We start from the raw sequence: 17,382 nt of genomic DNA, 5'->3' as shown, positions 1-17,382 counted from the left end.
ACCTCACAATTGAAAACAGCAGCCACACACCTAGCACTGGCCTAGCAGGCACTGAGCCACCACTGACCTCACAACCACAAAGAGCAGCCACACACCTAGCACTGGCCTAGCAGGCACTGAGCCACCACTGACCTCACAACCACAAACAGCAGCCACGCACCTAGCACTGGCCTAGCAGGCACTGAGCCACCACTGACCTCACCATTGAAAACAGCAGCCACACACCTAGCACTGGCCTAGCAGGCACTGAGCCACCACTGACCTCACAACCACAAACAGCAGCCACGCACCTAGCACTGGCCTAGCAGGCACTGAGCCACCACTGACCTCACAACCACAAACAGCACCCACGCACCTAGCACTGGCGTAGCAGGCACTGAGCCACCACTGACCTCACAACCACAAACAGCACCCACGCACCTAGCACTGGCCTAGCAGGCACTGAGCCACCACTGACCTCACAAACACAAACAGGAGCCACGCACCTAGCACTGGCCTAGCAGGCACTGAGCTACCACTGACCTCACAACCACAAACAGCACCCACGCACCTAGCACTGGCCTAGCAGGCACTGAGCCACAAGGGACCTCACAATTGAAAACAGCACCCACGCACCTAGCACTGGCCTAGCAGGCACTGAGCCACCACTGACCTCACAACCACCAACAGCAGCCACGCACCTAGCACTGGCCTAGCAGGCACTGAGCCACCACTGACCTCACAATTGAAAACAGCAGCCACGCACCTAGCACTGGCCTAGCAGGCACTGAGCCACCACTGACCTCACAACCACCAACAGCAGCCACGCACCTAGCACTGGCCTAGCAGGCACTGAGCCACCACTGACCTCACAACCACAAACAGCAGCCACGCACCTAGCACTGGCCTAGCAGGCACTGAGCCACCACTGACCTCACAAACACAAACAGCAGCCACGCACCTAGCACTGGCCTAGCAGGCACTGAGCTACCACTGACCTCACAACCACAAACAGCAGCCACGCACCTAGCACTGGCCTAGCAGGCACTGAGCCACCACTGACCTCACAATTGAAAACAGCAGCCACGCACCTAGCACTGGCCTAGCAGGCACTGAGCCACCACTGACCTCACAACCACAAACAGCAGCCACGCACAGAGCACTGGCCTAGCAGGCACTGAGCCACCACTGACCTCACAACCACAAACAGCAGCCACGCACCTAGCACTGGCCTAGCAGGCACTGAGCCACCACTGACCTCACAACCACAAACAGCAGCCACGCACCTAGCACTGGCCTAGCAGGCACTGAGCCACCACTGACCTCACAACCACAAACAGCACCCACGCACCTAGCACTGGCCTATCAGACACTGAGCCACAAGTGACCTCACAATTGAAAACAGCAGCCACGCACCTAGCACTGGCCTAGCAGGCACAGAGGCTGAAGGGACCTCACAACCACAAACAGCAGCCACGCACCTAGCACTGGCCTAGCAGGCACTGAGCCACCACTGACCTCACAATTGAAAACAGCAGCCACGCACCTAGCACTGGCATAGCAGGCACTGAGCCACAAGTGACCTCGCAACCACAAACAGCAGCCACGCACCTAGCACTGGCCTAGCAGGCACTGAGCGACAAGTGACCTCACAATTGAAAACAGCAGCCACGCACCTAGCACTGGCCTAGCAGGCGCTGAGCCACAAGTGACCTCACAATTGAAAACAGCAGCCACGCACCTAGCACTGGCCTAGCAGGCACTGAGCCACAAGTGACCTCACAATTGAAAACAGCAGCCACGCACCTAGCACTGGCCTAGCAGGCACTGAGCCACCACTGAGCTCACAATTGAAAACAGCAGCCACGCACCTAGCACTGGCCTAGCAGGCACTGAGCCACCACTGACCTCACAACTGAAAACAGCAGCCACGCACTTAGCACTGGCCTAGCAGGCACTGAGCCACCACTGACCTCACAACCACCAACAGCAGCCACGCACCTAGCACTGGCCTAGCAGGCACTGAGCCACCACTGACCTCACAATTGAAAACAGCAGCCACGCACCTAGCACTGGCCTAGCAGGCACTGAGCCACCACTGACCTCACAACTGAAAACAGCAGCCACGCACCTAGCACTGGAATAGCAGGCACTGAGCCACCACTGACCTCACAACTGAAAACAGCACCCACGCACCTAGCACTGGCCTAGCAGGCACTGAGCCACCACTGACCTCACAACCACAAACAGCACCCACGCACCTAGCAATGGCCTAGCAGGCACTGAGCCACCACTGACCTCACAACCACAAAAAGCAGCCACGCACCTACCACTGGCCTAGCAGGCACTGAGCCACAAGTGACCTCACAACCAGAAACAGCAGCCACGCACCTAGCACTGGCCTAGCAGGCACTGAGCCACCACTGACCTCACAACCACAAACAGCAGCCACGCACCTAGCACTGGCCTAGCAGGCACTGAGCCACCACGGACCTCACAACCACAAACAGCAGCCACGCACCTAGCACTGGCCTAGCAGGCACTGAGCCACCACTGACCTCACAACCACCAACAGCAGCCACGCACCTAGCACTGGCCTAGCAGGCACTGAGCCACCACTGACCTCACAAACACAAACAGCAGCCACGCACCTAGCACTGGCCTAGCAGGCACTGAGCTACCACTGACCTCACAACCACAAACAGCACCCACGCACCTAGCACTGGCCTAGCAGGCACTGAGCCACCACTGACCTCACAACCACCAACAGCACCCACGCACCTAGCACTGGCCTAGCAGGCACTGAGCCACCACTGACCTCACAACCACAAACAGCAGCCACGCACCTAGCACTGGCCTAGCAGGCACTGAGCCACCACTGACCTCACAACCACAAACAGCAGCCACGCACCTAGCACTGGCCTAGCAGGCACTGAGCCACCACTGACCTCACAACCACAAACAGCACCCACGCACCTAGCACTGGCCTAGCAGACACTGAGCCACCACTGACCTCACAACCACAAACAGCAGCCACGCACCTAGCACTGGCCTAGCAGGCACTGAGCCACCACTGACCTCACAATTGAAAACAGCACCCACGCACCTAGCACTGGCCTAGCAGGCACTGAGCCACCACTGACCTCACAACCACCAACAGCAGCCACGCACCTAGCACTGGCCTAGCAGGCACTGAGCCACCACTGACCTCACAACCACCAACAGCAGCCACGCACCTAGCACTGGCCTAGCAGGCACTGAGCCACCACTGACCTCACAACCACAAACGGCAGCCACGCACCTAGCACTGGCCTAGCAGGCACTGAGCCACCACTGACCTCACAACCACAAACAGCACGCAAGCACCTAGCACTGGCCTAGCAGGCACTGAGCCACCACTGACCTCACAACCACAAACAGCACACACGCACCTAGCACTGGCCTAGCAGGCACTGAGCCACCACTGACCTCACAACCACAAACAGCAGCCACGCACCTAGCACTGGCATAGCAGGCACTGAGCCACAAGGGACCTCAAAACTGAAAACAGCAGCCACGCACCTAGCACTGGCCTAGCAGGCACTGAGCCACCACTGACCTCACAACCACCAACAGCAGCCACGCACCTAGCACTGGCCTAGCAGGCACTGAGCCACCACTGACCTCACAACCACAAACAGCACCCACGCACCTAGCACTGGCCTAGCAGGCACTGAGCCACCACTGACCTCACAATTGAAAACAGCACCCACGCACCTAGCACTGGCCTAGCAGGCACAGAGGCAGAAGGGACGTCACAACCACAAACAGCAGCCACGCACCTAGCACTGGCCTAGCAGGCACTGAGCCACCACTGACCTCACAACCACAAACAGCAGCCACGCACCTAGCACTGGCCTAGCAGGCACTGAGCCACCACTGACCTCCCAATTGAAAAGAGCAGCCACGCACCTAGCACTGGCCTAGCAGGCACTGAGCCACCACTGACCTCACAATTGAAAACAGCACCCACGCACCTAGCACTGGCCTAGCAGGCACTGAGCCACCACTGACCTCACAACCACAAACAGCACCCACGCACCTAGCACTGGCCTAGCAGGCACTGAGCCACCACTGACCTCACAACCACAAACAGCACCCACGCACCTAGCACTGGCCTAGCAGGCACTGAGCCACCACTGACCTCACAACCACAAACAGCACCCACGCACCTAGCACTGGCCTAGCAGGCACTGAGCCACCACTGACCTCACAACCACAAACAGCAGCCACGCACCTAGCACTGGCCTAGCAGGCACTGAGCCACCACTGACCTCACAACCACAAACAGCACCCACGCACCTAGCACTGGCCTATCAGACACTGAGCCACAAGTGACCTCACAATTGAAAACAGCAGCCACACACCTAGCACTGGCCTAGCAGGCACTGAGCCACCACTGACGTCACAACCACAAACAGCAGCCACACACCTAGCACTGGCCTAGCAGGCACAGAGGCTGAAGGGACCTCACAACCACAAACAGCAGCCACGCACCTAGCACTGGCATAGCAGGCACTGAGCCACAAGTGACCTCGCAACCACAAACAGCAGCCACGCACCTAGCACTGGCCTAGCAGGCACTGAGCCACAAGTGACCTCACAATTGAAAACAGCACCCACGCACCTAGCACTGGCCTAGCAGGCACTGAGCCACAAGTGACCTCACAATTGAAAACAGCAGCCACGCACCTAGCACTGGCCTAGCAGGCACTGAGCCACCACTGACCTCACAACCACAAACAGCACACACGCACCTAGCACTGGCCTAGCAGGCACTGAGCCACCACTGACCTCACAACTGAAAACAGCAGCCACGCACCTAGCACTGGAATAGCAGGCACTGAGCCACCACTGACCTCACAACCACGAACAGCAGCCACGCACCTAGCACTGGCCTAGCAGGCACTGAGCCACCACTGAGCTCACAATTGAAAACAGCAGCCACGCACCTAGCACTGGCCTAGCAGGCACTGAGCCACCACTGACCTCACAACTGAAAACAGCACCCACGCACCTAGCACTGGCCTAGCAGGCACTGAGCTACCACTGACCTCACAACCACAAACAGCACCCAAGCACCTAGCACTGGCCTAGCAGGCACTGAGCCACCACTGACCTCACAACCACAAACAGCAGCCACGCACCTAGCACTGGCCTAGCAGGCACTGAGCCACCACTGACCTCACAACCACAAACAGCAGCCACGCACCTAGCACTGGCCTAGCAGGCACTGAGCCACCACTGACCTCACAACCACAAACAGCACCCACGCACCTAGCACTGGCCTAGCAGGCACTGAGCCACCACTGACCTCACAACCACAAACAGCAGCCACGCACCTAGCACTGGCCTAGCAGGCACTGAGCCACCACTGACCTCACAATTGAAAACAGCACCCACGCACCTAGCACTGGCCTAGCAGGCACTGAGACAGCACTGACCTCACAACCACAAACAGCACCCACGCACCTAGCACTGGCCTAGCAGGCACTGAGCCACCACTGACCTCACAACCACAAACAGCACCCACGCACCTAGCACTGGCCTAGCAGGCACTGAGCCACCACTGACCTCACAACCACAAACGGCAGCCACGCACCTAGCACTGGCCTAGCAGGCACTGAGCCACCACTGACCTCACAACCACAAACAGCACCCACGCACCTAGCACTGGCCTAGCAGGCACTGAGCCACCACTGACCTCACAACCACAAACAGCAGCCACGCACCTAGCACTGGCATAGCAGGCACTGAGCCACAAGGGACCTCAAAACTGAAAACAGCAGCCAAACACCTAGCACTGGCCTAGCAGGCACTGAGCCACCACTGACCTCACAACCACCAACAGCAGCCACGCACCTAGCACTGGCCTAGCAGGCACTGAGCCACCACTGACCTCACAACCACAAACAGCAGCCACGCACCTAGCACTGGCCTAGCAGGCACTGAGCCACCACTGACCTCACAACCACAAACAGCACCCACGCACCTAGCACTGGCCTAGCAGGCACTGAGCCACCACTGACCTCACAACCACAAACAGCATCCACGCACCTAGCACTGGCCTAGCAGGCACTGAGCCACCACTGACCTCACAACCACAAACAGCATCCAAGCACCTAGCACTGGCCTAGCAGGCACTGAGCCACCACTGACCTCACAACCACAAACATCATCCACGCACCTAGCACTGGCCTAGCAGGCACTGAGCCACCACTGACCTCACAACCACAAACAGCAGCCACGCACCTAGCACTGGCCTAGCAGGCAGTGAGCCACAAGTGACCTCACAATTGAAAACAGCAGCCACGCACCTAGCACTGGCCTATCAGACACTGAGCCACCACTGACCTCACAATTGAAAACAGCAGCCACACACCTAGCACTGGCCTAGCAGGCACTGAGCCACCACTGACCTCACAACCACAAAGAGCAGCCACACACCTAGCACTGGCCTAGCAGGCACTGAGCCACCACTGACCTCACAACCACAAACAGCAGCCACGCACCTAGCACTGGCCTAGCAGGCACTGAGCCACCACTGACCTCACCATTGAAAACAGCAGCCACACACCTAGCACTGGCCTAGCAGGCACTGAGCCACCACTGACCTCACAACCACAAACAGCAGCCACGCACCTAGCACTGGCCTAGCAGGCACTGAGCCACCACTGACCTCACAACCACAAACAGCACCCACGCACCTAGCACTGGCGTAGCAGGCACTGAGCCACCACTGACCTCACAACCACAAACAGCACCCACGCACCTAGCACTGGCCTAGCAGGCACTGAGCCACCACTGACCTCACAAACACAAACAGCAGCCACGCACCTAGCACTGGCCTAGCAGGCACTGAGCTACCACTGACCTCACAACCACAAACAGCACCCACGCACCTAGCACTGGCCTAGCAGGCACTGAGCCACAAGGGACCTCACAATTGAAAACAGCAGCCACGCACCTAGCACTGGCCTAGCAGGCACTGAGCCACCACTGACCTCACAACCACCAACAGCAGCCACGCACCTAGCACTGGCCTAGCAGGCACTGAGCCACCACTGACCTCACAATTGAAAACAGCAGCCACGCACCTAGCACTGGCCTAGCAGGCACTGAGCCACCACTGACCTCACAACCACCAACAGCAGCCACGCACCTAGCACTGGCCTAGCAGGCACTGAGCCACCACTGACCTCACAACCACAAACAGCAGCCACGCACTTAGCACTGGCCTAGCAGGCACTGAGCCACCACTGACCTCACAAACACAAACAGCAGCCACGCACCTAGCACTGGCCTAGCAGGCACTGAGCTACCACTGACCTCACAACCACAAACAGCAGCCACGCACCTAGCACTGGCCTAGCAGGCACTGAGCCACCACTGACCTCACAATTGAAAACAGCAGCCACGCACCTAGCACTGGCCTAGCAGGCACTGAGCCACCACTGACCTCACAACCACAAACAGCACCCACGCACCTAGCACTGGCCTAGCAGGCACTGAGCCACCACTGACCTCACAATTGAAAACAGCACCCACGCACCTAGCACTGGCCTAGCAGGCACTGAGCCACCACTGACCTCACAACCACCAACAGCACCCACGCACCTAGCACTGGCCTAGCAGGCACTGAGCCACCACTGACCTCACAACCACCAACAGCAGCCACGCACCTAGCACTGGCCTAGCAGGCACTGAGCCACAAGGGACCTCAAAACTGAAAACAGCAGCCACGCACCTAGCACTGGCCTAGCAGGCACTGAGCCACCACTGACCTCACAACCACCAACAGCAGCCACGCACCTAGCACTGGCCTAGCAGGCACTGAGCCACCACTGACCTCACAATTGAAAACAGCACCCACGCACCTAGCACTGGCCTAGCAGGCACTGAGCCACCACTGACCTCACAACCACCAACAGCAGCCACGCACCTAGCACTGGCCTAGCAGGCACTGAGCCACCACTGACCTCACAACCACAAACAGCAGCCACGCACCTAGCACTGGCCTAGCAGGCACTGAGCCACAAGGGACCTCAAAACTGAAAACAGCAGCCACGCACCTAGCACTGGCCTAGCAGGCACTGAGCCACCACTGACCTCACAACCACAAACAGCAGCCACGCACCTAGCACTGGCCTAGTAGGCACTGAGCCACCACTGACCTCACAATTGAAAACAGCACCCACGCACCTAGCACTGGCCTAGCAGGCACTGAGCCACCACTGACCTCACAACCACAAACAGCAGCCACGCACCTAGCACTGGCCTAGCAGGCACTGAGCCACCACTGACCTCACAACCACAAACAGCACCCACGCACCTAGCACTGGCCTAGCAGGCACTGAGCCACCACTGACCTCACAACCACAAACAGCAGCCACGCACCTAGCACTGGCATAGCAGGCACTGAGCCACAAGGGACCTCAAAACTGAAAACAGCAGCCACGCACCTAGCACTGGCCTAGCAGGCACTGAGCCACCACTGACCTCACAACCACCAACAGCAGCCACGCACCTAGCACTGGCCTAGCAGGCACTGAGCCACCACTGACCTCACAACCACAAACAGCACCCACGCAACTAGCACTGGCCTAGCAGGCACTGAGCCACCACTGACCACACAACCACAAACAGCACCCACGCATCTAGCACTGGCCTAGCAGGCACAGAGGCAGAAGGGACGTCACAACCACAAACAGCAGCCACGCACCTAGCACTGGCGTAGCAGGCACTGAGCCACCACTGACCTCACAACCACAAACAGCAGCCACGCACCTAGCACTGGCCTAGCAGGCACTGAGCCACCACTGACCTCCCAATTGAAAAGAGCACCCACGCACCTAGCACTGGCCTAGCAGGCACTGAGCCACCACTGACCTCACAATTGAAAACAGCAGCCACACACCTAGCACTGGCCTAGCAGCCACTGAGCCACCACTGACCACACAATTGAAAACAGCAGCCACGCACCTAGCACTGGCCTAGCAGGCACTGAGGCACCACTGACCTCACAAATGAAAACAGCAGCCACGCACCTAGCACTGGCCTAGCAGGCACTGAGCCACCACTGACCTCACAATTGAAAACAGCACCCACGCACCTAGCACTGGCCTAGCAGGCACTGAGCCACCACTGACCTCACAACCACAAACAGCACCCACGCACCTAGCACTGGCCCATCAGGCACTGAGCCACAAGTGACCTCACAACCACAAACAGCACCCACACACCTAGCACTGGCCTAGCAGGCACTGAGCCACCACTGACCTCACAACCACAAACAGCACCCACGCACCTAGCACTGGCCTAGCAGGCACTGAGCCACCACTGACCTCACAACCACAAACAGCACCCACGCACCTAGCACTGGCCTAGCAGGCACTGAGCCACCACTGACCTCACAACCACAAACAGCAGCCACGCACCTAGCACTGGCCTAGCAGGCACTGAGCCACCACTGACCTCACAACCACAAACAGCAGCCACACACCTAGCACTGGCCTAGCAGGCACTGAGCCACCACTGACCTCACAACCACCAACAGCACCCACGCACCTAGCACTGGCCTAGCAGGCACTGAGCCACCACTGACCTCACAACCACCAAAAGCAGCCACGCACCTAGCACTGGCCTAGCAGGCACTGAGCCACCACTGACCTCACAAACACAAACAGCAGCCACGCACCTAGCACTGGCCTAGCAGGCACTGAGCTACCACTGACCTCACAACCACCAACAGCAGCCACGCACCTAGCACTGGCCTAGCAGGCACTGAGCCACCACTGACCTCACAACCACCAACAGCACCCACGCACCTAGCACTGGCCTAGCAGGCACTGAGCCACCACTGACCTCACAACCACAAACAGCAGCCACGCACCTAGCACTGGCCTAGAAGGCACTGAGCCACCACTGACCTCACAACCACAAACAGCAGCCACGCACCTAGCACTGGCCTAGCAGGCACTGAGCCACCACTGACCTCCCAATTGAAAAGAGCAGCCACGCACCTAGCACTGGCCTAGCAGGCACTGAGCCACCACTGACCTCACAATTGAAAACAGCAGCCACACACCTAGCACTGGCCTAGCAGCCACTGAGCCACCACTGACCACACAATTGAAAACAGCAGCCACGCACCTAACACTGGCCTAGCAGGCACTGAGCCACCACTGACCTCACAACCACAAACAGCAGCCACGCACCTAGCACTGGCCTAGCAGGCACTGAGCCACCACTGACCTCACAATTGAAAACAGCACCCACGCACCTAGCACTGGCCTAGCAGGCACTGAGCCACCACTGACCTCACAACCACAAACAGCACCCACGCACCTAGCACTGGCCTAGCAGGCACTGAGCCACCACTGACCTCACAACCACAAACAGCAGCCACGCACCTAGCACTGGCCTAGCAGGCACTGAGCCACCACTGACCTCACAATTGAAAACAGCAGCCACGCACCTAGCACTGGCATAGCAGGCACTGAGCCACAAGGGACCTCAAAACTGAAAACAGCAGCCACGCACCTAGCACTGGCCTAGCAGGCACTGAGCCACCACTGACCTCACAACCACCAACAGCAGCCACGCACCTAGCACTGGCCTAGCAGGCACTGAGCCACCACTGACCTCACAACCACAAACAGCACCCACGCAACTAGCACTGGCCTAGCAGGCACTGAGCCACCACTGACCACACAACCACAAACAGCACCCACGCATCTAGCACTGGCCTAGCAGGCACAGAGGCAGAAGGGACGTCACAACCACAAACAGCAGCCACGCACCTAGCACTGGCGTAGCAGGCACTGAGCCACCACTGACCTCACAACCACAAACAGCAGCCACGCACCTAGCACTGGCCTAGCAGGCACTGAGCCACCACTGACCTCCCAATTGAAAAGAGCACCCACGCACCTAGCACTGGCCTAGCAGGCACTGAGCCACCACTGACCTCACCATTGAAAACAGCAGCCACACACCTAGCACTGGCCTAGCAGCCACTGAGCCACCACTGACCACACAATTGAAAACAGCAGCCACGCACCTAGCACTGGCCTAGCAGGCACTGAGGCACCACTGACCTCACAAATGAAAACAGCAGCCACGCACCTAGCACTGGCCTAGCAGGCACTGAGCCACCACTGACCTCACAATTGAAAACAGCAGCCACGCACCTAGCACTGGCCTAGCAGGCACTGAGCCACCACTGACCTCACAACCACAAACAGCACCCACGCACCTAGCACTGGCCCATCAGGCACTGAGCCACAAGTGACCTCACAACCACAAACAGCACCCACACACCTAGCACTGGCCTAGCAGGCACTGAGCCACCACTGACCTCACAACCACAAACAGCACCCACGCACCTAGCACTGGCCTAGCAGGCACTGAGCCACCACTGACCTCACAACCACAAACAGCACCCACGCACCTAGCACTGGCCTAGCAGGCACTGAGCCACCACTGACCTCACAACCACAAACAGCAGCCACGCACCTAGCACTGGCCTAGCAGGCACTGAGCCACCACTGACCTCACAACCACAAACAGCAGCCACACACCTAGCACTGGCCTAGCAGGCACTGAGCCACCACTGACCTCACAACCACCAACAGCACCCACGCACCTAGCACTGGCCTAGCAGGCACTGAGCCACCACTGACCTCACAACCACCAACAGCAGCCACGCACCTAGCACTGGCCTAGCAGGCACTGAGCCACCACTGACCTCACAAACACAAACAGCAGCCACGCACCTAGCACTGGCCTAGCAGGCACTGAGCTACCACTGACCTCACAACCACCAACAGCAGCCACGCACCTAGCACTGGCCTAGCAGGCACTGAGCCACCACTGACCTCACAACCACCAACAGCACCCACGCACCTAGCACTGGCCTAGCAGGCACTGAGCCACCACTGACCTCACAACCACAAACAGCAGCCACGCACCTAGCACTGGCCTAGCAGGCACTGAGCCACCACTGACCTCACAACCACAAACAGCAGCCACGCACCTAGCACTGGCCTAGCAGGCACTGAGCCACCACTGACCTCCCAATTGAAAAGAGCAGCCACGCACCTAGCACTGGCCTAGCAGGCACTGAGCCACCACTGACCTCACAATTGAAAACAGCAGCCACACACCTAGCACTGGCCTAGCAGCCACTGAGCCACCACTGACCACACAATTGAAAACAGCAGCCACGCACCTAACACTGGCCTAGCAGGCACTGAGCCACCACTGACCTCACAACCACAAACAGCAGCCACGCACCTAGCACTGGCCTAGCAGGCACTGAGCCACCACTGACCTCACAATTGAAAACAGCACCCACGCACCTAGCACTGGCCTAGCAGGCACTGAGCCACCACTGACCTCACAACCACAAACAGCACCCACGCACCTAGCACTGGCCTAGCAGGCACTGAGCCACCACTGACCTCACAACCACAAACAGCAGCCACGCACCTAGCACTGGCCTAGCAGGCACTGAGCCACCACTGACCTCACAACCACAAACAGCAGCCACGCACCTAGCACTGGCCTAGCAGGCACTGAGCCACCACTGACCTCACAACCACAAACAGCAGCCACGCACCTAGCACTGGCCTAGCAGGCACTGAGCCACCACTGACCTCACAACCACAAACAGCACCCACGCACCTAGCACTGGCCTATCAGACACTGAGCCACAAGTGACCTCACAATTGAAAACAGCAGCCACACACCTAGCACTGGCCTAGCAGGCACTGAGCCACCACTGACGTCACAACCACAAACAGCAGCCACACACCTAGCACTGGCCTAGCAGGCACAGAGGCTGAAGGGACCTCACAACCACAAACAGCACCCACGCACCTAGCACTGGCCTAGCAGGCACTGAGCCACCACTGACCTCACAATTGAAAACAGCAGCCACGCACCTAGCACTGGCATAGCAGGCACTGAGCCACAAGTGACCTCGCAACCACAAACAGCAGCCACGCACCTAGCACTGGCCTAGCAGGCACTGAGCCACAAGTGACCTCACAATTGAAAACAGCAGCCACGCACCTAGCACTGGCCTAGCAGGCACTGAGCCACCACTGACCTCACAACCACCAACAGCAGCCACGCACCTAGCACTGGCCTAGCAGGCACTGAGCCACCACTGACCTCACAATTGAAAACAGCAGCCACGCACCTAGCACTGGCCTAGCAGGCACTGAGCCACCACTGAGCTCACAATTGAAAACAGCAGCCACGCACCTAGCACTGGCCTAGCAGGCACTGAGCCACCACTGACCTCACAACTGAAAACAGCAGCCACACACCTAGCACTGGCCTAGCAGGCACTGAGCCACCACTGACCTCACAACTGAAAACAGCACCCACGCACTTAGCACTGGCCTAGCAGGCACTGAGCCACCACTGACCTCACAACCACCAACAGCAGCCACGCACCTAGCACTGGCCTAGCAGGCACTGAGCCACCACTGAGCTCACAATTGAAAACAGCAGCCACGCACCTAGCACTGGCCTAGCAGGCACTGAGCCACCACTGACCTTACAACTGAAAACAGCAGCCACGCACCTAGCACTGGAATAGCAGGCACTGAGCCACCACTGACCTCACAACTGAAAACAGCACCCACGCACTTAGCACTGGCCTAGCAGGCACTGAGCCACTACTGACCTCACAAACACAAACAGCAGCCACGCACCTAGCACTGGCCTAGCAGGCACTGAGCTACCACTGACCTCACAACCACCAACAGCACCCACGCACCTAGCACTGGCCTAGCAGGCACTGAGCCACCACTGACCTCACAACCACCAACAGCAGCCACGCACCTAGCACTGGCCTAGCAGGCACTGAGCCACCACTGACCTCACAAACACAAACAGCAGCCACGTACCTAGCACTGGCCTAGCAGGCACTGAGCTACCACTGACCTCACAACCACCAACAGCAGCCACGCACCTAGCACTGGCCTAGCAGGCACTGAGCCACCACTGACCTCACAACCACCAACAGCACCCACGCACCTAGCACTGGCCTAGCAGGCACTGAGCCACCACTGACCTCACAACCACAAACAGCAGCCACGCACCTAGCACTGGCCTAGCAGGCACTGAGCCACCACTGACCTCACAACCACAAACAGCAGCCACGCACCTAGCACTGGCCTAGCAGGCACTGAGCCACCACTGACCTCACAACCACAAACAGCAGCCACGCACCTAGCACTGGCCTAGCAGGCACTGAGCCACCACTGACCTCACAACCACAAACAGCAGCCACGCACCTAGCACTGGCCTAGCAGGCACTGAGCCACCACTGACCTCACAACCACCAACAGCACCCACGCACCTAGCACTGGCCTAGCAGGCACTGAGACAGCACTGACCTCACAACCACAAACAGCACCCACGCACCTAGCACTGGCCTAGCAGGCACTGAGCCACCACTGACCTCACAACCACAAACAGCACCCACGCACCTAGCACTGGCCTAGCAGGCACTGAGCCACCACTGACCTCACAACCACAAACGGCAGCCACGCACCTAGCACTGGCCTAGCAGGCACTGAGCCACCACTGACCTCACAACCACAAACAGCAGCCACGCACCTAGCACTGGCCTAGCAGGCACTGAGCCACCACTGACCTCACAACCACAAACAGCAGCCACGCACCTAGCACTGGCCTAGCAGGCACTGAGCCACCACTGACCTCACAACCACAAACAGCACCCACGCACCTAGCACTGGCCTAGCAGGCACTGAGCCACAAGGGACCTCAAAACTGAAAACAGCAGCCACACACCTAGCACTGGCCTAGCAGGCACTGAGCCACCACTGACCTCACAACCACCAACAGCAGCCACGCACCTAGCACTGGCCTAGCAGGCACTGAGCCACCACTGACCTCACAACCACAAACAGCACCCACGCACCTAGCACTGGCCTAGCAGGCACTGAGCCACCACTGACCTCACAACCACAAACTGCACCCACGCACCTAGCACTGGCCTAGCAGGCACTGAGCCACCACTGACCTCACAACCACAAACAGCATCCACGCACCTAGCACTGGCCTAGCAGGCACTGAGCCACCACTGACCTCACAACCACAAACAGCACCCACGCACCTAGCACTGGCCTAGCAGGCACTGAGCCACCACTGACCTCACAACCACAAACATCATCCACGCACCTAGCACTGGCCTAGCAGGCACTGAGCCACCACTGACCTCACAACCACAAACAGCAGCCACGCACCTAGCACTGGCCTAGCAGGCAGTGAGCCACAAGTGACCTCACAATTGAAAACAGCAGCCACGCACCTAGCACTGGCCTATCAGACACTGAGCCACAAGTGACCTCACAATTGAAAACAGCAGCCACACACCTAGCACTGGCCTAGCAGGCACTGAGCCACCACTGACCTCACCATTGAAAACAGCAGCCACGCACCTAGCACTGGCCTAGCAGGCACTGAGCCACCACTGACCTCACCATTGAAAACAGCAGCCACACACCTAGCACTGGCCTAGCAGGCACTGAGCCACCACTGACCTCACAACCACCAACAGCAGTCACGCACCTAGCACTGGCCTAGCAGGCACTGAGCCACCACTGACCTCACAATTGAAAACAGCACCCACGCACCTAGCACTGGCCTAGCAGGCACTGAGCCACCACTGACCTCACAACCACAAACAGCACCCACGCACCTAGCACTGGCCTAGCGGGCACTGAGCCACCACTGACCTCACAACCACCAACAGCAGCCACGCACCTAGCACTGGCCTAGCAGGCACTGAGCTACCACTGACCTCACAACCACAAACAGCACCCACGCACCTAGCACTGGCCTAGCAGGCACTGAGCCACCACTGACCTCACAATTGAAAACAGCACCCACGCACCTAGCACTGGCCTAGCAGGCACTGAGCCACCACTGACCTCACAACCACCAACAGCAGCCACGCACCTAGCACTGGCCTAGCAGGCACTGAGCCACCACTGACCTCACAATTGAAAACAGCACCCACGCACCTAGCACTGGCCTAGCAGGCACTGAGCCACCACTGACCTCACAACCACCAACAGCAGCCACGCACCTAGCACTGGCATAGCAGGCACTGAGCCACCACTGAGCTCACAATTGAAAACAGCAGCCACGCACCTAGCACTGGCCTAGCAGGCACTGAGCCACCACTGACCTCACAACTGAAAACAGCAGCCACGCACCTAGCACTGGAATAGCAGGCACTGAGCCACCACTGACCTCACAACTGAAAACAGCACCCACGCACTTAGCACTGGCCTAGCAGGCACTGAGCCACTACTGACCTCACAAACACAAACAGCAGCCACGCACCTAGCACTGGCCTAGCAGGCACTGAGCTACCACTGACCTCACAACCACCAACAGCAGCCACGCACCTAGCACTGGCCTAGCAGGCACTGAGCCACCACTGACCTCACAACCACCAACAGCAGCCACGCACCTAGCACTGGCCTAGCAGGCACTGAGCCACCACTGACCTCACAACCACAAACAGCAGCCACGCACCTAGCACTGGCCTAGCAGGCACTGAGCTACCACTGACCTCACAACCACCAACAGCACCCACGCACCTAGCACTGGCCTAGCAGGCACTGAGCCACCACTGACCTCACAACCACAAACAGCAGCCACGCACCTAGCACTGGCCTAGCAGGCACTGAGCCACCACTGACCTCACAACCACAAACAGCACACACGCACCTAGCACTGGCCTAGAAGGCACTGAGCCACCACTGACCTCACAACCACAAACAGCACCCACGCACCTAGCACTGGCCTAGCAGGCACTGAGCCACCACTGACCTCACAACCACAAACAGCACCCACGCACCTAGCACTGGCCTAGCAGGCACTGAGCCACCACTGACCTCACAACCACAAACGGCAGCCACGCACCTAGCACTGGCCTAGCAGGCACTGAGCCACCACTGACCTCACAACCACAAACAGCAGCCACGCACCTAGCACTGGCCTAGCAGGCACTGAGCCACCACTGACCTCACAACCACAAACAGCAGCCACGCACCTAGCACTGGCCTAGCAGGCACTGAGCCACCACTGACCTCACAACCACAAACAGCACCCACGCACCTAGCACTGGCCTAGCAGGCACTGAGCCACAAGGGACCTCAAAACTGAAAACAGCAGCCACACACCTAGCACTGGCCTAGCAGGCACTGAGCCACCACTGACCTCACAACCACCAACAGCAGCCACGCACCTAGCACTGGCCTAGCAGGCACTGAGCCACCACTGACCTCACAACCACAAACAGCACCCACG

Source organism: Apteryx mantelli, chromosome 11, assembly GCF_036417845.1.
Source record: "Apteryx mantelli isolate bAptMan1 chromosome 11, bAptMan1.hap1, whole genome shotgun sequence".
Lineage (NCBI taxonomy): Eukaryota > Metazoa > Chordata > Aves > Apterygiformes > Apterygidae > Apteryx > Apteryx mantelli.
Note: the sequence above shows the minus strand (reverse complement) of the source record.